This window comes from Plecotus auritus, assembly GCF_963455305.1.
Source record: "Plecotus auritus genome assembly, chromosome: 8".
NCBI lineage: Eukaryota > Metazoa > Chordata > Mammalia > Chiroptera > Vespertilionidae > Plecotus > Plecotus auritus.
This window is the reverse complement of record NC_137782.1, coordinates 58,873,436-58,899,468: the sequence shown is the minus strand read 5'-3', so window position 1 is coordinate 58,899,468 and position 26,033 is coordinate 58,873,436. Positions and strand designations below refer to the sequence as shown.

At 41.4% G+C, this 26,033-nt stretch overlaps 1 protein-coding gene across 2 annotated transcripts in view; it reads right to left on the bottom strand.

Moving 5' to 3' along the window:
* The window catches only part of TTI1 (TELO2 interacting protein 1), a 61,548-nt gene extending 35,543 nt beyond the window's left edge, over nt 1-26,005 (bottom strand). The window contains exon 1 of one of the 2 annotated variants that reach the window (XM_080683800.1): nt 25,974-26,005. The gene's annotated coding sequence lies outside the window, so the exon portion shown is untranslated. Of the gene's footprint in view, nt 1-20,775; nt 20,854-25,973 lie in introns of those variants that run through there. The other variant, XM_080683801.1, reaches the window with a different exon arrangement.
* Nucleotides 26,006-26,033: the final 28 nt, after the last annotated feature.

Here is a 26,033-nt window from a genome sequence, read left to right as displayed (position 1 = left end):
TATGTTCTTGGATTATATGACAAAAACTGTAATAGAGCTAATGAAGTGGGAACACGCAATATGTCTAAAACTACTTCTCTGCTCTTCTGCCTGTATTCTCTTTATGACTGATGGTCCTCACCTGGGCTAGAAACCTTAGGCTTTCTGCTTTCTTAATTCCTCTATTCCCTTAAGTTTCATCAATTCTACCCCTTCAACATCCTTCAAATCTGTTGATGATCATCATTTATTTAATGTTGGACTGACCATAGCTGTTTCCTCTCTGGCTCCCTGCCTTGTGTGCTTGTCCTTCTTGAGCCCACATTTCATGATGACATTTAAGTAATCATTCTAAACAAAAATCTGAGCCCTGACCGGTTTGGCTCAGTGAATAGAGTGTTGGCCTGCGGACTCAAGGGTCCCAGGTTCAATTCTGGTCAAGGGCATGTACCTTGGTTGCGGGCACATCCCTTGGTTGCGGGCACATCCCTAGTAAGGAGTGTGCAGGAGGCGGCTGATCGATGTTTCTCTCTCATCGATGTTTCTGGCTCTCTATCCCTCTCCCTTTCTCTCTGTAAAAAATTAATAAAATATATTTTAAAAAAATCTGATCACCTTTCTCCATGCTTAAAATTCTTCAACTGCTCTCCGTAGCCTGCTGAAAGTAAAAACACTTATTTACTATGGCACACAGGCACCTATCTATCTCACTGACTCCATCTCTATTGCTTCACCCATTGAACTTGAAACTGTAACCATGTAAAATTATAAAACTTGCAATTTCCCACACAGGTAATGCTATTTCACGTTTGCCTCCTTTGTTCTAACACTGTAAGCACCGTTATTATAGTATTTAGCATGCTGTATCATTCTCTATATGTCTGGCTTACCTACTTTAGACTGGACAAACCTATACCTACAGCCTAGAAGGAAATCTGGCACCTGACAAGTACTCAGAAAAAACTGTACATATTCTGCATTCAAATATGAGATATTAGGGTGTGGCAGGCCAATATTCCTACTGACAACTAGAAAAAATGCCAGATAAATTCCAAAAATCATTTATTAAAACATCAAATAGTTGTGGAAGCAACACAAAAGACTAATACTCTAGTTGAGGGAAATGTTCAGAATGAGTCAATAATCAGGAGCTACTCGACCCGCCCCGCCCCGCCCCGCCTTCCCCCTCATGGTGCATTTGCTGATCCTGGACATGAGCTTAGGGTTATGGCGTGGCTCAGTGGAGGGACAAAACTGCAGTCTTCAGGGATCTCAAAATATATGACTTCTGGGGGAAGGCTGAGTGAGAAATTACTAAGAAATGTTCAAACAATGAAAGAGATCAACCCACAGATTCAAGAAGCTCAGCAAACCTCAAGTTGATAATACAATGAGAAATACACATAGCTACTTCACAGTAAAAATGCTGAAAACCAAAAATAAAGAGAAAGCTTTAAAAGTAATGGAGCAATAAATCAACAGACAACTTCTCAACAGAAATGATAAAATCAGGAAGACAATAGAATGACATCTTTAAAATGCTGAAATAACTACAAACCTTGAATTTTATGTCCTATAAAACATCATTCAAAACTGAAAAAGATGTTTTAGACAAACAAAAACTGAGTGAATTCTTGCTATCAGGTCCACACTAAAGGAAAAAATAAAGGGAGTAAATGAACCTAAAGAGAAACATGGATATGTAGGAGGGAATGAAGAACAATATAATAGATCAATATAAAAGAATATTTACTGTACAAAACAATAATTATTATCTTTTGTTATATATATATATATATAATCTCCAAAATGCAAGACAATGCACAAAAGGGGTATGGGGAGCATATAAGAAATTAAACATATTAAGAATCTAGCAGTATCAGGAAGTGATAAAATAATTTGTATTAGACTATAACATGTCAGGAATGCATGATAAAATCTGTAGAATAAGTTCCAAAAAAACCCAAACAAACAAACTGTAAAATATATGTCTAGTAACATCAGAGATCAGTAAAAAGGAGATTACAAATATTATTAATTTATCCCCACCAAAAAAGGGTAAAAAAAACCCCACAAAAAACAAAACACCAAAAAACCAAACAGAAGCAAAACTAGTGGGTCAAACAGAAAACAAGTAGTAAGATGGTAGGCAGGAACTGTAACGAAACAGTGATATTAATTCAGTTTCTCCACAGAGGCACTATTGACATTTGGGGATGGATAATTATTTGTTGATGGAGGGTTGTCCTGTCCATTGTAAGATACTTAGTAATATCTTTGGCCTCTGTCCCTCAGATGGCAGTAGCATCCCCCCAAGGGCGACAACCAAAAATTTCTCCAGACACTGCCAAATGTCCCATGGAGGGCAAAAGTCACCCCTGGATGAGAATCATTGGTGTAGAGCAAGCATGTCAAACGCAAAGGCTAACACAGGCCAAATAAACAAGGTTTACATTTATGTGGGCCGCAACAAAAAACAAAAGCTTCAATTTTCATAGAAACGTAGGTTTATTTCAATAGAGACATGCTAAATACAAAGGGCTGAAATAAATGAGTAATTGTTAACATAAAATAATAGATAATTTTAATAAAAATTAATACTTTTTCTTGAACTTTAACTTACCAGACACTGAATAACTGCACAAATTAATAAGCGTAACGCACATAAACCTATTTTTCTTGTTCTCCAGAAAGAGAAATATTTCCTGTTGCGCACACCAAACAAGTCAGTACAAGACTAATGACGTGGCAATCGGCTGCTAAAATATTTGCTGCTAGTATTAGTGGAGAGAAATTAGTGATGCACCTGCGCATAAGGGAAATAAATGCAACATGATTATAGTAATCAGTCATTAGTGAACATTGTAGTTCATTATTAATAATTATGCATAACAGGATATTGTGAAAATTAAGCTATGAAAATTTTATTAAAACGTTTCTTACATATGGTTATATTGGTTAGGCCGCAAAAATATTCGTTGTGGGCCACATGTGGCCTGCGAGCCGCGAGTTTGACATGCTTGGTGTAGAGTCAACATAACCCCTATTAAAACCCCAGCAGGATTTTTGTACAAAATAATTAGATGATTCTCAAATTTATATGGGAATGCAAAGCATCTAGAATAGAAATGGCAATCTTGAAAAAAAAAAAAAGAATTAAATTGGTAAGCTGTGGTAGTGTAAGTTCTGACACCATCTGATTTCAAGATTTACTATAAAGGTACAATAATTAAAGACAGTATAGTGTGTTATTGGCATAAAGAAAGACAAACAGATTAGTTGAACAAAAAAGGGTCCAGAAATAGCCCCCAAATATAAAAGAGTCCATATATTCACATACCTGATGCAGGTGATACTAAAATCAACTGGGGGAAAAGAATGGTCTTTTAAATTAAAGGTGCTGTGTCACTTGGCTGTCCATATGAAAAAATATATTATGTCTTGATTTCATCTCACACCGAATTTAAATGTAAAATACAAAACAATAAAGCTTTCCAAAGAAAACGGAAAAAATATATTTGTGATCTTGGAGTAGGCAAAGATTTTTTAAACAGGATACAGAAAAGTGCTGACCCTTAAAAAAAAAAAGGATAAATTCAACTACATTAAAATTAAGAACTTGTGTTCATAAAAAGACACCAAGAGAGGGAAAAGACCCATACAGAGAGGCAAGATTATTTCCTAGATTTCTGACAAAATATTCATATTTATAATATAAAATATTTTTTCTAAATATATAATATTTTTAAAATAAATCATTAAGAAAAAGGGCATCCAGTGCGTTCTTCCCCTTCTCTTAAAAACCTCCTCCACCACTCCCAACACATACACACACACACACACACACACACACACACACACACCAAAAACCAAACAAAAAAAGAGAAAAGAAAAAGACAGTCCAACATGGAAAAGGACTTGAACAGACATATCACAAAAGAGGATATCCCAAATGGCAAATAAACATATGAAAAGACATTCAACATCATTAGTCGGGAAAATACAATTTAAAACCACAATAAAATACCATTATATACCTGCCAGAAAAGCTGAGCAAAAAAAAAAAAGGGGGGGGGGCAATAAAAAGTAAAAGAAAATACTAGGCGTTGGCAAGGATACGAAGCACCCAGAACTCTCATTCAGTACTGGTAGGAGTGTATCTATTACTCTAAAGGAACATATGTATGCTCTATGATCTAGTAATTCCAGTTTTTCAAATATACCCAACGGAAATGCATGCATACATGTATCAAAAGGTATGTTCTGGAATACACTATCCACAACTACCCAAATGCTAATCTATGATGGATAAATTGTGGATGTAGTAGATAAATGGATACTAGTAAATTGTGGTCTATTTTCTCAATGGAATACTATACAGATGAAGATTTACCACAACCGAAAATCTTCAAAAGAACAGATTACAGGCTGGGAAATATATAAAAGAGATTTCTGTGAGGAAGACAGTATAACAAATTGCTACTTTGACATGACTATAAAAGGCAATCATATACCTTTATGGGATGGCCATGAAATCACACTTGTGTGACAATATGTCAATTATAGAAGGTATTGTTTAGAGATTTAGAGCCTTAGGAGTCCTAGACTCTATTCCTATAAAATACAACTCTGATTATTCAAAGTGGTACTGCAAAGTTTGATGCTGATATAACTGACAGCAACAGAAGCATTCTGGTCCAGAAAGTGATTGTGAGATGAGGCATTCAGAATAAGCTGATTCTCCAGGAGAGCAGAGAAAACAAACCAGAATTCAACTGTGACAGAATAAACAAAGCCTGAATACACAGTTCTTGATTGCTGATGGCCATTGAAACCTTTTCTAGTTTAGTGTTCTACTGTGGTCGGGGAAAGTAGTCCCAGGAGAGGTAAGGGAAGAGATCTGCAATCATAGAGCATGAGTGAAACCATTCCCCCTGGCGGCCTTATCCTCTCCTCCCCTCTTTCTGCCTCTTCACAGGGATTGGCTATGTAAGATCCCCGAGCCATGGTGCTGGTGGGGAAGACAAATGGGGCAATTTGTACAGACTGCTATCTTTACAGGCACTTAGAGGATAGGATGGTAGATCCAAGATACTTATTATATCATACAATCAAGACGTGAAAAAGGGAGGGAAAAAAAGACTTGCAAAGGAATTTGGACAAGAGAATCTGTGTTGGGGTTGGGAGACGAAACACTCAGGGCTGCATGGGAAGACTGCTCAAGGTAAAATACCTGTCAGAAGCAAAGGCCAGAAGGAAGAAAAGTACTAGCACCTAATAAGCCAAAGACACAAGAGAGAGGTGCCCCCATGGCAAGTGAGCCACAACTCACCCAGGTGTGACGTCTGATCACTTGCTCTGGGCCTTTGCACTTGCTGTTCCAACATCTATCCTCATGGCTCACGCTCACTTATCTCAGGGCTTTGCTCACATGTGAATTCTGAGTAAAACCTTCTCCGATCACCCTTGTTTAAAACTGAAACCTATCCTCACTCCTCCCCACCCTGACACTACCTATCTCCTTTCCCTGCCTTTAAAATTTTCTCCATAGCACTTAATAACATCCGTCAAAACAGATGATCTACCAATTTATTTGTCTCTCGTCCCTAAGAATACAGGCTCTACGAAAGCAGTGATATTTGACAGGTCTGTTTATTGCTTCTGGCACATAGCAGGTATTCAGTATATGCTTGCTGAACCAATAGCCATAGTTTAAGGTCTGGTTCTCTCATCAGTAGAGCTTTAATATCAGCTATGTCTGAACCGGATTCTGGGTAAAAATATTCTGCACTCTTTTTCTGTTGCATTGAGTTATTCCCATAGGCCAGTGGTCGGCAAACTCATTAGTCAACAGATATCAATTAGTGAGCCAAATATCAACAGTACAACAATTGAAATTTCTTTTGAGAGCCAAATTTTTTATTTATTTTTTATTTTTCTATTTTATTTTTTTAAAATAAATCTTTATTCAGATTATTACAATTGTTTCTCCTTTTTCCCCCCATAGCTCCCCTCCACCCGGTTCCCACCCCACCTTCTGCCCTTACCTCCCCCCCACTGTCCTCATCCATGGGTGTATGATTTTTGTCCAGTCTCTTCCTGAACCCCCCATACCCCTTTCCCCCTGAGAATTATCAGTCCACTCCCTTTCTATGCCCCTGATTCTATGATATTCACCAGATTATTCTGTTCCTCATGTTTTTAATTCACTTGATTTTTAGGTTCACTTGTTGGTAGATATGTATTTGTTGTTCATAATTTTTATCTTTACTTTTTTCTTCTTCCTCTTCTTTAAGAATACCTTTCAGCATTTCATATAATACTGGTTTGGTGGTGATGAACTCCTTTAGCTTTTTCTTATCTGTGAAGCTCTTTATCTGACCTTCAATTCTGAATGATAGCTTTGTTGGGTAGAGTAATCTTGGTTGTAGGTTCTTGTTATTCATCACTTTGAATATTTCTTGCCACTCCCGTCTGGCCTGCATAGTTTCTGTTGAGAAATCAGCTGACAATCGTATGGGTGCTCCCTTGTAGGTAACTAACTGTTTTTCTCTTGCTGCTTTTAATATTCTCTCTTTGTCTTTTGCTCTTGACATTTTAATTATGATGTGTCTTGGTGTGGTCCTCTTTGGATTCCTTTTGTTTTGGGTTCTGTGCACTTTCTGGACTTGTAAGTCTATTTCTTTCACCAGGTGGGGGAAGTTTTTGGTCATTATTTCTTCAAATAGGTTTTCAGTATCTTGCTCTCTCTCTTTTCTGGCACCCCCATAATTCTGATGTTGGTACGCTTGAAGTTTTCCCAGAGTCTTCTTACACTATCTTCAACTTTTTGGATTTTTTTTTTGCTTTTTGCTTTTTCGGTTGAGTGTTTTTTGCTTCTTTGTATTTCAATTCTTTGACTTGATTCTTGTATTCCTCTAGTCTGTTGTTGGGTCTCTGTATAATATTTTTTATTTCAGTCAGTGTATGTTTAATTTCTAGTTGGTCCTTTTTCATATCTTCGAGGGTCTCGTTATATTTATCGGCCTTTTCTAGGATATTCTTGAAAAGCCTTATAACCGTGGTTTTGAATTCTATATCCAGTCGTTTGTTTTCCTCCATTTCTTTCGTTTGTGATCTGATTCTTCGACGCCGCATTTTCATTGCTTCCCTGAGTTGGTAGGATAGATTTGTGTGCTAGGTTTCCTATATGGCCCAGTGGATCGGCCTCCCCAGTTAACCTGAGGTGGACACTCTTGGTGCACCCCTTTGTGGACTGTGTGTACAGCCTTGTTGTAGTTAAGTCTTGATTGTTGTTGGTATCACTGGGAGGAATTGACCTCCAGGTCAGTTGGCTGTAAGGATCAGCTGCATCTATGCTGGGAGAAGTTCGGTGCTGGAGACAGCCTTATAGGATTAGACTTGCAAAATTGCAATAGCCTCTGTGCTCAGCTTGGATGGGGTGGAGTCTCAGGGCGGAGCAGACAGTCTTAGCTTCCAGTCAGCCTTGCCCTTGCGCGCGCGTGAGCCTGCACGCGCCTCTAGACCTCTGCCTTCCCCGGCTCCCGAGTCTCCACCCGAGAGTCCAGATTCCCCCCACAAGAGCGTGGGTCCCCAGGGGCTCGCCTGGAACTGGGGTTCAGTGCAGTCAGAACTGGGGCTCAGTGCAGTCAGGAGCTTCTGACTCCCTTCCACTAGGGAAAGCCTGTAGCAACCTCCGCAGCCTTTGTGCACACTGGCATGCACGCGCCTGCAGACCTCTGCCTTCCCCGGCTCCCAAGTCTCCGCCCGAGAGTCCAGATTCCCCCCGTAAGAGCGTGGGTCCCCAGGGGCTCGCCTGGAACTGGGGTTCAGTGCAGTCAGGAGCTTCTGACTCCCTTCTTCTAGGGAAAGCCTGTAGCAACCTCCGCAGCCTTTGTGCACACTGGCGCGCGCGCTTCAAGACCCCTGCCCGCCGGGGCTCCCACAGGTCTCCCCCGGCTGTCCGAGTCTCCGGGTGCCTTTCTCTCTACCTGACAGTCCAGACTCCCCCTGTATGAGCCTGGGTCCACGGGGTTTTGCCCGGGACTGGGATTCAGTGCAGTCAGAACTGGGGTTCAGTGCGGTCGGGGGCTTCCTTCCCCCTTCCGCCAGAGAAAGTCAGCCAGGCTCTCAGCCGCCCTTCCTCTCTGCGCGCACAAAGACCCTTTGCCGTACCTCCAATTCTCTGTGAGCTTTTCTCTTTCCTTCTAGTTGTAGAATTCTCACTCAGCCAGCTTTCCTGTGGTTCTGGATGGTGTCTGTTCTGTCTTTTAGTTGTAGTTTTGAAATTGTTGTGCGAGGCAGCAGTTTAGGTGCTTACCTATGCTGCCATCTTGGTTTCTCCTCGAGAGCCAAATTTTTAAAACTTAAACTTCTTCTAACGCCACTTCTTCAAAATAGACTCACCCAGGCCATGGTATTTTGTGGAAGAGCCACACTCAAGGGGCCAAAGAGCTGCATGTGGCTCGCGAGCTGCAGTTTGCCGACCAATGCCATAGGTAGTTTATCTGATCCACTATGGGAAGATCTTACTAGATGCATTCTCAGGGGAGCAATCATAGCTCTAGATTTTGGCTATACCCAGCCCACTTTTAGGCTGTCTCCAGGAAAGGGAGAGAATGAATATAAAAAAACAAATCTGATGATCTGTGTTCTAGTCCTGGCTCTTTTAGTACCTGGCTGTGTGATTTTTATCAATTTCAGTTTCTCCATCTTAAAATAAACTTGGTGGAGAAGATGATCTCCAAAACTTCTAGCCTTGATTAACTAGCATAAAGATCCCAGAGACAGGAGTGCAGATATGAGAATCTCCAACATAAGTTATTGAGTAGAAGGAAGAAAATTAATACTTGTTGAAAACACCCACCATATGCCATGCAATGTACATAAAATCTTATGTATTTTTTATATATGTAATTTTTTTGTACATAAATTCCTCATCTACAAGTTGAGTAACACAAGACTCAGGGAGGCTAAGTGATGCCCATAAGCACACAGCAAGCAGTGTCAGACCTGGAATTCAACTCAAGCCTGTGTGATTACAAAGGCTGTATGCACTCTTTCCATAATACCAGAAGTTCCCAATCCAACTGCTTATCAGAATCAAGGGGGAACAATGTACAGATTCCTGGGCCTTACACCAGATCTCCTGAATCAGAATCTACCCTGGGGCTGGCGGGTGGGGAGATGGTGGTGGCTAGCAAGTATGTTTGGGAAAAGTTCAGGTCAATCTGATGATCAACCAGGTGTGTGAAGTCTGCACTGTATACATTTTATACATACTGGGTGTCTTCCAAAGAACAGGAGTCAAGTGACGAAAGAGGTACTTGTTCAATAATCCATCTGGCAGTAGTGTTCATTGTACACTGGAGGACTAGTGCCTTGGGTTAAAATGATTGGCTTATTTGTGTGCCTCTCCAACAGGATGGTATGCTTTTTTAGTGTTGCAGCTTTACTGTGGTTTTCCCAGCATCTGGTGTAATGTCTGCCAAGCAGTTTCGACTCACAGTTTGTTTAATAAATGAGTAAAAGGTAGATAAACATTAAATCTCCAGCATACCCTGAGGTTTTGTAGCTTCCTACCCATCCTTCCTTCTACCTAGAAATATTTCCTTATCATACACTATATGCCATACACTGTGCTAAGCTCTTAAAGAGGGAACGGAGACACAAAGGTAACTGGAGGGTCTAGCCTTGCAATGGAGGAGGGGATGTACTACAGAACGTTAAGTACATGCCTGGCTGATGTGGCTCAGTGGTTGAGCATCAACCTATGAATCAGGAGGTCATGGTTCAATTCCCAGTCAGGGCACAGGCCCAGGTTGTGGGCTCGATCCCCAGTGAGAGGTGTGCAGGAGGCAGCTGATCGATGATGTTTCTCTTTCATCGATGTTTCTATCTCTCTCTCTCCCTTCCTTTCTCTATAAAAATCAATAAAAACATATTTAAAAACCAACAACCATTAAGTACACAAAACAGAAGGTGGAAGAGGGGAATCAAGGAGCCTTCCCATAAATCCTTCCACAAATTACTCCAGGTTCACTTAGTACTTTGTTTATAGCTGTTCTCTACAGAACACTTGTGAAACAGTACCCTGTGTTAGACTAATAATATGTGTGAAGCAAACACGGATAAGACTGAAGTATAGGTGATCACAAGCATAGGTGATGACTTCAACTTTCTTCTCTAAACAACTGACAGAACAACTAGACCAGGGGTGGGCAAACTTTTTGACTCGAGGGCCACAATAGGTTCTTAAACTGAACCAGAGGGCCGGAACAAAAGCATGGATGGAGTGCTTGTGTGAACTAATATAAATTCAAAGTAAAGGAGTGGAGGGGAGAGCAAGAGAACTGGATAGAACAGCTGGATCCGGCCTGCAGGCTGTAGTTTGCCCAAGGCTGAACTAGACAGAAAATCAGCAAGGATAACAACTCAACAATACTATCAACATTTACGGGATATTTCAACCCACAACAGTAGAATACATATTCTTTCCAAGTGCCCACAGACATATATCAAGATAGATCATATTCTGGACCATAAAACATACCTCAACAAATTCAAAAGAATTAAAATCATACCGAGTATGTTCTCTAACCATGATGGAATCAAATGAGGAATCACTACCAGGGAAATAACAGGAAAGTGTCCAAACACTTGGAAACAAAACGATATATTTCTAAATAATCCATGAATCAAAGAGGAAATCTCAAGGAAATAAAAACAACATAGAAATCAATGACAATGAAAATACAACATATCAAAATTTGTGGGGCACAACTATACCCAGGGAGAGAGGGAAATTTATAGTACTAAATACATCCTATATAATGAGAGGAATACGCTAATTAGCCAGGATGCCTTCACGGGTACATCCAGCAGGAGCAGGTGGGTGTGGCTGCATGCCGCACGAGGCTGGGCACGTGAGGTTGTGTCAAGTAAAACAAAATGCGTTCACATGCCTGAAGACAACAGGGTTCAAGGAAGAAGGCTCCAGTTTTGTTTCTCACACCCAGCTAGGAGGACTCCCTGGGATGGCTCTCCCCTCCAAGCCCTGAGCAGGATGGGCGCTCCACTCCTGCCTGGGAGCCCTGAAGGGAGGCGGAGCGAAGTGCTTTCCCTCCGGGACCCGCTCTCCCTGGGAGTCCGGCGGGAGGGCACTCTCCCTGGGAACCCAGAAATCCACCTCCGGGGTGACTGTGCAGCAGCCAGGCCTGGTGAGCCATGGAGAGGGTGACCTATCTGGAGGCCACGCAGCTGCCATAGTTGAAGTCGCCCTCAATGGAGGAGCAAGGGTAGCGGAGATCAGGGTCGACCATGTCAGCAATGGAACCCCAGCTCCCCGCCGAATGACTAGAGCACATGGACCTCAACGGTCCTTGGTCACTTCCTGAGCAGCAGTCAGCCCCAACAGGGGATCAAACCCGAAACCTAAGTAGGTGCCCTGACAGGATGGCACCCAAACCTTTGCCGTGGCAGAGGAGCTCTGGCCCACAGCAGGGGCCAGGGCACGCCATAGGGGTTTTGTTGAGGGGCCCTGACAGGCAGCCCACTGCGCAGTGGGTTAGAACTCCTCCTGATACAGCAAGGATGCAGGTTGGATCCCTGGTCAGAGCACAGACAATAAGCAACCAAAGAGAGCATATTAAGTGAAACAACACATTGGTGTTTCTCTCACTCCCTTCCTCTCTCTAAAATAATCAATAAAAAAAAAAAAATAAACCCTCTGGCCCTAACCGGTTTGACTCAGTGATAGAGCGTCGGCCTGTGGACTGAGGGGTCCCGGGTTTGATTCCCATCAAGGGCAGGTACCTTGGTTGCGGGCACATCCCCAGTGGGGGGTGTGCAGGAGGCAGCTGATTGATGTTTCTAACTATCCCTATCCCTTCCTCTCTGTAAAAAATCAATAAAATATATTTTAAAAAAAATAAACCCTCTGGCTTGCAGAGTTGCTAAAACATAAAGCGAAGTCCCATCCCTTCCCGTTCATTCAACAAGTTCTTCATATGCTCCTTCAATAATCACACTGGGAATGGGTGTTTGTTTGTTTGTTTGTTTTGGTTAATCCTCACCTGAGGACATTTTTGCATTGTTTTGTTTGTTGGTTTTTTTTTTTTTTTACAGAGAGTGGAAGGGAGGGAGAAAGACAGAAACTAATGTGAGAGACATCAATTGGTTGCCTCTTGCTGAATCCCTGACCAGGGCCCTGGATTAAGCCTGCAACCCAGGTACGTGTCCTTGATCGGAATCCAACCCAGTACCCTTCCGTCCGCCTGCAGAAGCACTATCCACTGAACCAAACCAGCATTTTTTTTCTTTTTAAGTCCTCCTCTAAGGATATGTTCTTTTCATTGATTCTAGAGAGAGAGGAAGGGAGAGGGAAAGAGAAAGAGAAACATCGATCAGTTGCCCAAGCAATCCGACAGGGATGGAACCCACAACCTGTGTATGGAATCGAACCCATGACCCTTTGGTGCATGGGAGGACACTCTAACTACTGATCCACACCGACCAGGGCCTGGAGGTACATTAAAAATTTTTTTTCAGATCTGCCCTGGTCAGGTGGCTCAATTGTTTGAAGGCTCAAGCTGTATACACCAAAGGATTTCCTGTGGATTCTAGGTTAGAGCACATACTTAGGTTTAGGTTAGATTCCACTGGGTCAGCAGGTGCAGAGGCAGCCTACTGGTATTTCTCTGTCACATGGATGTATCTCTCTCTAAAAATCAATTTAAAAAACATCCTCAGGTGAGAATTTAAAAGTATATATATGTTAAAAAATTTTCAGATCCAAAATTTTATTTTATTTTTATATATATATATCTCACTGATTTTTTACAGAGAGGAAGGAAGAGGGATAGAGAGTTAGAAACATCGATGAGAGAGAAACATCGATCAGCTGCCTCCTGCACACCTCGTACTGGGGAAGTGCCTGCAACCAAGGTACATGCCCTTGACCGGAATCAAACCTGGGACCCTGAGTCCACAGGCCGCCACTCTATCCACTGAACCAAACCGGTTAGGGCTGGTTCTTTTTTAAATTTTATTTTTCATTTACAGTTCACATTCAATATCCTATCCTATATAATAAAACCCTAATATGCAAATAGACCGATAGGTGGAATGACTGGTCGCTATGAACTGACTACCAGGGGGCAGATGCTCAACGTAGGAGCTGCCCCCTGGTGGTCAGTGCGCTCCCACAGGGAGCGCCACTCAGCCAGAAGCCGGGCTCACACGGAAACCTCTGCGGCAGCACTAAGGAGCAGCGAGCCAAGCAGTAGGGAGCAGCAAGCAGGCAGGTGGTAAGGAGCGAGGGGTCCTGGACTGTGAGAGGGCACAGGCCGGGCTGAGGGAACCTCCCCCCCTTGCACAAATTTCGTGCACCGGGCCTCTAGTATACTATAAAAGGGGAAAGGTCTCAAATCAATAATCTAAACTCTCACCTCAAGAAACTGGAAGAAAACAAGCAAGATAAAACCAAAGCAAGCAAAATCAAAATCAAAACAGAAATCAATGAAATTGAAAACAGAAAACAATAGGTAAAAACTCAATGAAACAAAAAACTGGTTCTTTGAAAAGATCAATTAAATTGGCAAACTTCTGGAAAGATGTGTGTGTGTGTGTGTGTGTGTGTGTGTGTGTGTGTGTGTGTGTGTGAGAGAGAGAGAGAGAGAGAGAGAGAGAGAGAGACTTTAGCAATATCAATAATAAAATGAGATAGCACTACCAACCTTGTAGACATCAAAGAATAACACAAGACTACCACAAATAACTTTACACGCATAAATCTGACAACTTAGATGAAATGGCGAATTCTTTTTTTTAAATTTCTTTATTGATTAAGGTATTACATATGTGTCCTTATTCCCCTATTACCCCCCACCTCCCATTCATGCCCCCACCCCATGTTGTTTGTGTCCATTGATTAGGCTTACATGCATGCATATAAGTCCTTTGGTGGATCTCTCTCCCTTACCCCCACCCTCCCCTACCTTCCCTGAGGTTTGACGTTCTGATTGATGTTTCTCTGTCCCTGGATCTATTTTTGTTCATCAGTTTATGTTGTTCATTATATTCCACAAATGAGTGAGATCATGTGATATTTATCTTTCTCTGCCTGGCTTATTTCACTTAGCATAATGCTCTCCAGTTCCATCCATGCTGTTGCAAATGGTAAGAACTCCTTTTTTTACCACAGTGTAGTATTCCATTGTGTAGATGTACCACAGTTTTTTAATCCACTCATCTACTGATGGGCACTTAGGCTGTTTCCAAATCTTAGCTATGGTGAATGGTGCTGCTATGAACATAGGGGTGCATATATCCTTTCTGATTCGTGTTTCTAGTTTCTTGGGATATATTCCTAGAAGTGGGATCACTGGGTCAAATGGGAGTTCCATTTTTAGTTTTTTGAGGAAACTCCATACTGTTCTCCACAGTGGCTGCACCAGTCTGCATTCCCACCAGCAGTGCACGAGGGTTCCTTTTTTTACGCATCCTCGCCAGCACTTGTCATTTGTTGATAATAGCCATTCTGACAGGTGTGAGATGGTACCACATTGTTGTTTTGATTTGCATCTCTCTGATGATTAGTGATTTTGAGGTTTTCATATGTCTCTTGGCCTTCCTTCTGTCTTCTTTTGAAAAGTGTCTATTTAGATGAGTTGCCCATTTTTTGATTGGGTTATCTTCTTTTTGTTAAGCTGCATGAGTTCCCTGAAAATATTGGAGATTAAACCCTTATCATTGATATCATTGGCACATATGTTCTTCCATGGAGTGGGCTTTCTTGTTGTTTTATTGATCGTCTCCTTTGCTGTGCAAAAGCTTTTGATTTTGATGTAGTCCCATTTGTTTATTTTCTCTTTAGTTTCCACTGCCCTAGGAGCAGTATCAGTGAAGAAATTGCTTCGGCATATGTCAGAGATTTTTCTGCCTGTGGATTCCTCTAGTATTTTTATGGTTTCTCGTCATATGTTTAAGTCCTTGATCCATTTTGAGTTTATTTTTGTGTATGGTGTAAGTTGGTGGTCTAGTTTTATTTTTTTGCATGTATCTATCCAATTTTCCCAACACCATTTATTGAAGAGACTGTCTTGACTCCATTGTATATTCATGCCTCCTTTATCAAATATTAATTGAGTGTAGTGACGTGGGTCGATTTCTATTCCATTGATCTATATGTCTGTTCTTGTGCAAGTACCAGGCAGTTTTGAGAACAATGGCTTTGTAATAGAGCTTGAAATCTGGTATTGAGATCCCACCTACTTTGTTCTTCTTTCTCAGGATTGCTGTGGCTATTCAGGGTCTTTTTTTATTCCAGATGAATTTTTGGAGAGTTCTTTCTAGATCTGTGAAATATACCGTTGGTATTTTAATGGGGAGTGCATTGAATCTAAAGATTGCTTTGGGTAGTATGGACATTTTAATGATGTTGATTCTCCCAATCCATGAACATGGTATGTTCTTCCATCTGTTTACGTCTTCCTCTATCTCTTTTTTCAGTGTCCTGTAGTTTTCCGCGTATAGGTCTTTTACCTCCTTAGTTTATTCCTAGGTATCTTAATTTTTTTGGTGCGATGGTAAATGGGATTGCTTTTTTAGTCTTTCTTTCTGTAAGTTCACTATTGGTGTATAGAAATGCCATAGATTTCTTGGAGTTAATTTTGTATCCTGCTACATTGCCAAATTCATTTATTAAGTCTAATAATTTTTTGATGGAGTCTTTAGGGTTTTCTATGTACATTATCATGTCACCTGCAAATAAGGACAGCTTTACTTCTTCTTTTCCAATTTGGATGCCTTTTATTCCTTCTTCTTGTCTGATAGCAATGGCTAGTACTTCCAGTACTATGTCAAACAGGACTGATGAATCCCTGTCTTATTCCTGTTCTTAGGGGAAATAGTTTTAGTTTTTGCCTATTGAGTATGATGTTAGCTGTGGGTTTATTATATATAGCTTTTATTATGTTGAGGTATGATCCTTCTATTCCCACCTTGTTGAGAGTTTTTATCAAGAAAGGGTGTTGGATTTTGTCAAATGCTTTTTCTGCATCAATTGATATGACTGTGATTTTTATCTCTCAATTTGTTTATGTGATGTATCATGTTTATTGATTTGCGGATATTGTACCATCGTTGCATTCCTGGGATAAATCCTACTTGGTCATGGTGTATGATCTTTCTGATGTAGTGCTGGATCCGATTTGCTAGAATTTTGTTGAGGATTTTGGCATCTATGTTCATGAGGGATACTGGCCTGTAATTCTCTTTCATTGTGTTGTCTTTATCTGGTTTTGGTAGTAGGGTGATGCTGCCTTCATAGAAGGAGCTTGGAAGTGTTCCTTCCTCTTGAATTTTTTGGAATAGTCTGAGGAGGATAGGTTTTAGTTCTTCCTTGAATGTTTGGTAAAACTCCCCTATGATGCTGTCTGGCCCCGGGCTTTTGTTTGCTGGAAGCTTTTTGATGACTGCTTCAATTTCTTCCATAGTTATTGGCATATTGAGATTTTTAGAATCTTCCTGATTGAGTTTTGGAAGGTTATATTTTTCTAGGAATCTGTCCATTTCCTCCAGGTTGTCCAGTTTTTTGGGATAGAGTTATTCATAGTATTTTTTAACAATCCTTTGTATTTCGGTGGGTTCTGTTATTTCACCTCTTTCATTTCTGATTTTGTTTATTTGGGTCCTCTCTCTTTGCTTCTTGGTGAGCCTGGCTAGAGGTACATCAATCTTGTTTATCCTTTCAAAGAACCAGCTCTTGGTTTTGTTGATTTTTTGTATTTTTTCTTTTTTTTGGTCTCAATGTCGTTTATCTCTGCTCTGATCTTTATTATTTCCCTCCTTCTGCTTACACTGGGCTTTTCTTATTGCTCACTTTCTAACTCTTTGAGTTGTAGGGGTAGGTAATTTATTACCACTGTTTCTTGTTTTTTGCAGTAGGCTTGTAGAGCTATGAACTTCTCTCTCAAGACTGCTTTCACTGTGTCCCATAGATTTTGGATTGTTGTGTTTTCATTGTTATTTGTTGCCATGATGTTTTTTATTTCTTCCTTGATCTCTCTGGTAACCCAGTCATTGTTTAATAGCATGCTGTTTAGTCTCCAGATGTTTGATTTTTTTGGATTGTTTTTATTGTACTTGATTTCCAGTTTTATGTCACTGTGATCTTAGAAGATGCTTGATATGATTTCTATCTTCTTGAATTTGAAGAGACTTTTCCTATGACCCAACATATGGTCTATCTTTGAAAATGACACATGTGCACTTGAGAAGAATGTATATTCTGTGGCTTTGGGGTGAAATGTTCTGAAGATGTCAATTAATTCCATCTGGTCTAGTGAGTCCTTTAGGATTGATGTTTCTTTGCTGATTTTTTGTTTAGAGGATTTGTCCAATGGTGATAGTGGGGTATTAAAGTCTCCTACTATGATTGTATTGCTGTCAATCTCTCCTTTGATATCCTCCAAGAGTTTTTTTTTTTATGTTTGTGGGTGCTCCTGTATTGTGTGCGTATATGTTTACCAGAGTTATTTCTTCTTGTTGGATGGCTCCCTTTAGTATTATGAAGTGGCATTCCTTATCTCTTGTTATGTCCTTCACTTTGAGATCTAATTTATCAGATATAAGTATTTTTACCCCAGTTTTTTTTCATTTCCATTCGCCTGAAAAACCTTTTTCCATCCCTTCACCCTCAGTCTGTGTGCGTCTTTTTTTCTGAGGTGGGTTTCTTGTAGACAGCAGATATGTGGGTCGTGTTTTCTTATCCAATCCGTTACCCTATATCTTTTTGATTGGGGCATTTAATCCATTTACATTTAAAGTTATTATTGATAGGTACTTATTTGTTGCCACTTTTATTCTTTACCCCTGTGTTCCTTCTTCGCTTCCTATTTCTTTCTTTCTTTCTTTCTTTTTTTTTTTTTTTTACAGCAGACCCTTTAGCATTTCTTGCATTGCTGGTTTGGTGCGAATAAATTCCCTTAGTCCTTTTTTGTCTGTGAAGCTCCTGATTTCACCTTCAGTTTTGATTGATAGCCTTGATGGGTACAGTATTCTTGGATTCAGACCCTTCCTTTGCATGAGTTTGTATATTTCATTCCATTCCCTTCTGGCCTGATGAGTTTCTGTTAAGTAATCAGTTGCTAGTGATGGGAGTTCCTTTGTAGGTAACTTTCTGTCTCTCTCTGGCCGCTTTTAAGATTCTTACTTTGTCATTGGTGTTTGCCAATTTAATTATAATGTGCCTTGGTGTCGGTCTTTTGGGGTTCATTTTGCTTGGGACTCTGAGTTTCTTGGATTTGTGTGGGTTTTTTCTTCCCTATATCAGGGAAGTTTTCTGTCATTATTTCTTCAAACAGGTTTTCTACTTCTTGCTCAGTTTCCTCTCCTTCTGGAACCCCTATTATGCAGATGTTGTTTTGTTTCGTGTTGTCCCAAAGTTCCCTTAGGCTCTCCTCCTGCTTTTTAATTTTTTTTTCTAGAAGCTGCTCTACTTGGGTATTTTTTCCTACCTTGTCTTCTATCTCACTGATGCAGTCCTCTGATTCTTCTAGTCTACTCTTGATGCTTTCTATTTTGTTCTTCACAGCAGCGATGTCATTTTTCATTTCTTCTTGGTTCTTCTTCATTTCCTCTTGGTTCTTACTCATATTGTCGAATTTGTCTTACATTCTTTTCAGCCACCTTATGACTGTTTCTCTGAATTCTTTCTCTGGAAGGTTGCTTTCCTCCATTTCGTTTACTTCCTTTTCTGGTGATGCCTGCTTTTCTTTCATATGTGGGCTGTTTCTTTGTCTCCCCATGGTCTCTCTTCTCCAGGTGTCTGGTTATGTAGTTCTCTCTCTCCCGTGTTGATTTAAAGGCACAAAATACAACACAACCAGGTACAACACACAAGGCACTGAACAGAAATGTATTTACGATATTAATAACCCCAAATAAAGGTGAACACCAGAGGAAGGCAAATTAGGGGATAGGAGAGAAAGAAGAGAAAACAAAAAACAAAAAAAGGAGTGCCAAATGAAATTGGGAAAAGGGAAAAAAAAAGTAAGAGAGAAAAGGAAGAGAATAAGAAAGAAAAGGGGAACAAACTATATATATGGGGAGAAAACTCCAATAGAACAGCCACTAATCCCAGCAAATGCCAGCAACAAGTACCTGGAGATGAATACAAACTATAACCAACAATTAATATCAAGCGAGGCAAGGAAAAACAGATGCAAAAAACAAAGTAAACAAAAAAACAAAACAAAGAATAAGCAAAACAATGTCACAAACAAGCATAAAAAATCGATATAATCAACATTCAAGCGAACAACAACAAAAGGACAGAGAGAAAAACTATTTTTTGTATAGTGAAGTCAGAGAAGAGAGAGGTGTGTATGAACTCGGAGCAGGGGATTGGAAATTATAGATAAATAAGTAGGGTGAAATTTTAACAGGGGGTAAAAAGAAAGAATAGGGAAAATCTAAAGCAGGAAAAGGGTAAGAGAAACAGGACAACAAAAGGACAAAAGTTAGGAAGAGAGTGATGGCATAAAGGTAGAGTTGAGATAGAGTAGAATGATGCTAAAGGAAAGATGAAAATAGGATGTAGAACACTAATCTCAAAGTCAAATAAAATGACACTTTTTTTTTAAAAAAAGGTAAAATAATAGTAGTAATAATACTGATTGAAAATAAAAATGTAATTAAAAAGGCAAAATCAAGTGAGGAAAAAGAAAAAAAAATTAGTTTCTTAAGTAAAAGATGAAAAAGAAAAAACATAAAAAAAGAAAAAATAAAATAAATAAAAATAAAATGTGCAGTAGTGAAGGTCATTCACTTCCTCTACTGTTCTGTTTGGCACACCTTTTTCCCAGTCAGGACAGTATTGCAGTTCCCTGCGTTCCACTGCTCCTCAGTGTTGTAAGCCAGTCCTGATTTTTAAGCAGGCAGTGTGTCTTACTTTCTTGTATTCCTTTATTTGTGATTACACAATAGTCAATTTGTGATTCAGCCCCTGGGTTGACCTCGGGGTCTATAGGTCCTCTCTAGCCTGTGCTTAGATCCTGCTTTCCCTGTGGCACTCAATACCGGTTTGTGAGAGTGGGCTGCCCCAGAGCTGGTTCTCTGACGGTCACTCCCCGCTCTGATCCCCAGGTTCCAGAAAAACAACTTTCCCCTTCAGTCACCTAGGGCAGTGGTCGGCAAACTCATTAGTCAACAGAGCCAAATATCAACAGTACAAGGACTGAAATTTCTTTTGAGAGCCAAATTTTTTAAACTTAAACTTCTTCTAACGGTGATTCTTCAAAATAGACTCACCCAGGCCGTGGTATTTTGTGGAAGAGCCATACTTAAGGGGCCAAAGAGCCACATGTAGCTCGCGAGCTGCAGTTTGCCGACCACTGTCCTAGGGTGTCCCCAACTGGGTGATCCTATGTATTGGGCTCACTAATCAGAAGCAAGGATTCAAAGATGAGAAAGCGCAAGTGTGCGAACTCTGGGTCTGCGCGCAAGCCTGCGCAATTCCGTTTTCCCCCTTGTGTCTAAGCAGCTGGTATACTCCCAAAATTTTTAGGCTGTCCTTCTGCATCAGATCAAAATGGGTTGCTTTTTAGAGATCCCCTCTGTTAGCAGCTCTGAGGACCCCCTTCCACATTCACGGATCACGCCAGCCCCAACAGCCACGGATTTTTCTAGGTGCAGACTTCCCCTGGTCCTCCAGCTCCCTCAGTGCGCGCATTTCTCTGTCCTGCTGGGACCAGAGACCTCATCTTATCCATCTTATCCCAGGCGAAATCTGACCTTTCCGTGGTGGAGTGTAGAGCTCCTCTGAATCTGCGTGTTTGCACCAACTGGGGACTGGTGCTCTGGGGTTCACAGCTGTTTGGTGGGTGCCGCAGTTGTAGATTTTCAGGCTTCAGATAACATCCTCTTTCCCCTTCAAGATGGCGCGGTCTCCGCGTCCGAGCTGGTGGCTCCAGGAGAGAACCCAGCAGCAGTGAGGGCTGCCTGGTCAGGGGTCTCCGTCCAGCAGTCCCCCACCTTCTCCTGGAGTATAGCTGTCCCTTAACTCTCCAACAGACACTCCCCATGCGACCCTCAGCTGTTCTTTCTATCTGCTACGGGACTAGGCTTGGGACACATCTGTCTATTCTGCCGCCATTTTTCCACACCTCGAAATGGTGAATTCTTAATAAACACAAACTGCTATAACTCACATAATATTAAATACACCTTTGAATAGCATTATACTATTTAAGAAAATTGAATTTGTCATTTACAAACTAAAAAAGGAAGAAGAGAGAAAAGACAGAAAAAGAAATCTCCAGATTTAGATGGTTTCCCTGGGAACTTCCACCAATCATTTAAAGAATTAACAGTAATGTTAACGTAAAAAAAATTCATATGTAATACTTTAAGCAAACAAATAAAAAAAAATTCAAACCTGTAAAGAATTTTGTGAGTTTATTTGAGCCAAACTGTCAACAATTGCCCGGAAGCAGTATCTTAAATTGTGGCGGGTTTTCCTCTATTTTTATACATTGAAATCAAAGGAAGGACATAGGTGGGTTACATGAAATCCATTGGTGATTGATTAGAGAAGTAGGAGAAAGCAAAGCACAGGGAAGGGGGGAACCTCTGGGATTGGATAACAAGTAAAATGATAGACATATCGTATCATAATTAGGTGGGTGCAGGACAGTAAACAGTCAACAATAAATATGATAACAATAACAATGAAGGAATTTATGATATCTGTCCTGGTGCCCAGGCACATTAGGTTGTGCCCCAAGGGGTCCGGAAAAAGGGAAGTTACAAGTTACCCAGACATTTCAAAGATATGTTATTATAGATGCAAACAAAACAAAACAAAACAAAACAAAACAAAACCTAGATAGGCTCAGTTAAGGTAAAGGTTGACCTTGTCAGTGAAGATACCAGCCTAGGATGTAACTACCCACCATAACTGCTTTTAGTTAGTTTAATTTCAGACCATCCTTTGTGGTTACTTTAGGTCTTTGAGTTTGTAAGACTACCATGCAGGCCTTCACTGAGCTTGTCAGGTTAGCATGTGGCCCCTTTCGTCCACCCTAACATCCAGTCAAGGTGGAGGTGCAGGTAAACTTAGTACTCAAATCCTCCCACAACCACATCAAAATTATAACTAAACTACAGAACCACCACCATCCAGAACCGCCTGAAATCCAGCTGATTCCTTACAACCAGGGAATTAAAGAAGCCACACTGAGATTGGTAGGAGTGGCGGAGATGCAAAATATGTTGGTCCCACACCCAATGTGGCAGGTAAAAATTGGGAGGAATATCTTGCTTCAGAGGTTACCCCAGAGGAGCAAGAGGTCCCAGCCCCATACCAGGCCTCTTAGCCAGGGTTCCAGTGTCAGAAAGAGAAGTCCTCATAACTTCTGGCTGTAAAAACCAGATTGTGGCTGAGAGACATGAAGGCTGCTGGAATCCCAGGCAATTCCTCTTTTTTTTGGTTTGTTAATCCTCACCCGAGGCTATTTTTCTGTTGATTTTTAGGGAGAGTGGAAGAGAGGAAAGACAGAAACATCTGAAGTGAGAGAAACACAATGATTGGTTGTCTCCTGCAGGACTCCTGACCAGGGTCCGGACAGGGGAGGAGCCTACAACCAACCGGCTGGGGTCCAGGCAATTCCTCTTAAAGAGTCCAAGCATCGACTTACTCCAAAACTTACTCGGACTCCCTACCTTTGAGCTCTAGTGCTGGGGAAGCAGCTTGAAAGGAACCAGGGACATTTGGAAAAAACAGAATTGTCTGGAATTAGCGTGAGAACTGGGAGGGTGTGGGGGGGCGACAGCGGGGAGGAGGGGGAGGAGAGGCAGGCAGCTTTCTCCCAGACATAAGTGTTGGCAGAAGTCATTGTTCCTTTACTGAGACCATCTTCTCCCACACAGACAACGGGGAGGTTGGGGGCACCATATCTGAGTCTAAATCAATCTAGCTAACACTGTTAACCCTGCCCTAGTGATTCCCTGAGACCCAGCCCCTCCCAATTGAAGCCAGTTCCAGAGGTTTTTCCATACCAATGGCCTCTTACCTCATATCTAATCTGTCAGCAAATTCTGTTACCTCCTCTGAAATATTCCCAGAATCGGACCCTTTTTACTACCTCACCCTAGTCTGAGACATCCTTTCACCTGGGTTATTACAATAGCTGCCAAACTGGTCTTCCTGCTTCTACCCTTGCACGCTTACTATTTTCTATTTAACAGCCATAATGCTTCTCTTTTGACTCGAAACCATCCAATGGACTCTCATTTCACTCACAGTAATATCCAAAGTCATTAATATTGCTTCAAGTCTCCATGCAATGTGGTCCCTGGCTACTTTTCTTTCTTTTTTTTTTTTTTTAATATATTTTATTGATATTTCACAGAGAGGAAGGGAGAGGGATAGAGAGCTAGAAACATCGATGAGAGAGAAACATCGATCAGCTGCCTCCTGCACACCTCCCACTGAGGATGTGCCCGCAACCAAGGTACATGCCCTTGACCGGAATCGAACCCGGGACCTTTCAGTCCGCAGGCCGACGCTCTATCCACTGAGCCAAACCGGTTTCAGCCCTGGCTACTTTTCTGAGCTTGTTTCCAGCCTTCTGCTTCATATCACTTCAGCCTTACTGTCCTCCTTGCTGTTCCTTAAAAATGCCCAAAGTGGTGTAACCTCAGGACTTTGTACTTGGCCTTCTCTCTGGAGGATCATTCCACCACATAGTATATGGCTTGTTCTCCCATTTTTTTTTTTTTTCAGGGCTCTGATCAAATGTTACTGTCTCAGTGAGGCCTTCTCTGACCAGCATATATAATAGCCTCCTATCCACCCACATATACATTCCTCATCCCCCTTACCCTCCTTGATTTTTATTTAAAGCACTCAGCACTTTCTGACTCATTTTATACTGGCATGTTTACCTGCCTTCCCCTATAGAAGTTAAGCTTCCAAGATAATGGATTCTGACTGTTTCCCTAGAATAGTGCTTCAGACATAGATACCAAAATTATTCGCTGAATGAATGAGAACCACTGGCTCAGGAGTAAAGAATTTGGGATCTGACACCAGATAACCATGATTTGACTCCTGGCTCTGTCATTTCCTATGTCCAAGTGACTTTGGGTAGATTACTCACCCATATTTTATGTTTTCTCATTTATCCAATAGTGGTAATAATGTCCACTCCATAGGACTATTGTAATGATTAAATAAAGGAATGTATATAATGTGTTTAACACGTTAAGTGCCTAGTCAGTCACTGGTGACTGACACTACACTTTCTGTCCGGAAGACAAAACAGACTGGGTGCTTAACGTGTTAATAAAAGTGGTTTGGGCCCTAGGTGGTTTGGCTCAGTAGATAGAGTGTTAGCCTGCGGACTAAAAGGTACCAGGTTTAATTCCAGTCAAGGGCACATGCCCGGATTTCAGGCTAGATCCCCAGTTGGGGATGGGGGGGCATGCAGGAGGCAGCTGATCAATGATTCTCATCATTGATGTTTCTATCTCTCTCTCCCTCTCCCTTGCTCTCTGAAATCAATAAAAATATATTTAAAAAAATTGGTTTGGTATGAAAGTGCTCAGTATGTGAGTGTTACTTAATACATAAAGATAGATACACTAGATTTGGACTCAAAGACTCTAGGTTATAATTATAATTAGAATAGAGGCCCAGTGCATGAAATTTGTGCATGGGTAGGGTCCCTAGGCCTGGACAGTGATCAAGGCCAGCCGGGGCCTTCCTTTAGGCTGCCGGCTGCCAGCCAGGGCCCTCCCTTCCCCAGCTGCTGGCCAGGGCCTTCCTTCGTTCTGCGCTGCCCCCCTGGTCAGTGCATGTCATAGCAAGCGAGCGAACTCCTGGTCTCCTGGTTGAACTCCTGAGGGGACAACTTGCATATTAGGTATATATATATATTGACTGTGTGATTTTAGGCTATTCATCTCTTATAGTAATTCACTCAAACAGCTATGAATCAGGTGTTGGGGTAAAAAAGATAAGATGCAGTTCCTTCCTTCAAATTCAGTTATGTGGTCTTGGGTAAGGTTACCTAATCTCTCTCAGCCTGTTCCCTCATTTGCCAAACGGGAATTACACAATACGTACCTCATAGCTTTGTCTTAAGGATTGAATGAGTTACTAAATGAAAATATTGTAACTGGCTCACAGCAACTGCTCACTATGTTGGCCATGATTATGATTCTAGTCTGGAGGAGAAGCACCTAAGCAAATAACTACAATACAGTGAGTTAAAAACAAAAACAGGCATCAACTAGAAGACTGTCTCCTAGCTGGAGTCCACCCACACTGATAGTTCTATGATGATCAGGAAATTCTAAAATTCCGTTATGTCTACAAAAACTAACTTCCTGCCACTATTCCCAGAGCAGAAAGACAAATTTCGCTGCTGATTTGAAAACTAGAATTGAAAACTTTTTGAAAACAGTAAAGGGTTTTAGTGTCTGAAACAGCGTTTCTTAAAGGAGGTCAATGGACCCATTCACTTTTCTGCCTCCAACTCCCCTCCCAAAGTTAACATTACTTAAATTTGAGGAACAGTAAAGTGAGCCCCCAGAGACAGCATGTAATTTCCCAAATAAAGCAACCAATTAAGAGCCAAGAGCTGCATAGTTTGTTTTATGACATAAGAACTGGACAGTAAAGGGTGGACCTGGAGCCGAATGGGAGTCCATCAGGTGAGACGGAGGGGGCGTCACCTTTGGAGAAAGAAACAGTAAGCGCTATCGTATGGCGGCGGGAAAAGTGCACGTGGGTGGAGCAAAAAGCTTTGCGGGGTGGGCAGCCAGGGAGCAGTGTTTATGGAGGAAGAATGCGGCTTAGATTTTGTCAGGTGAGAAAGCCTCCCTCCATACCCAGGTTATGGTCTCAGCCTCAGTGTCCCCTCGGGATCCCCCTCTAAGGCCCCCAGTTGTTGATCTCCCTCCTGCTCCCGCCACTCTTCCCTTACCTCGTCTTCCAGCCTTTCCCTCACTGTCCCGCCTCCTCCTCCCCGCCGGAAGTGACGCGT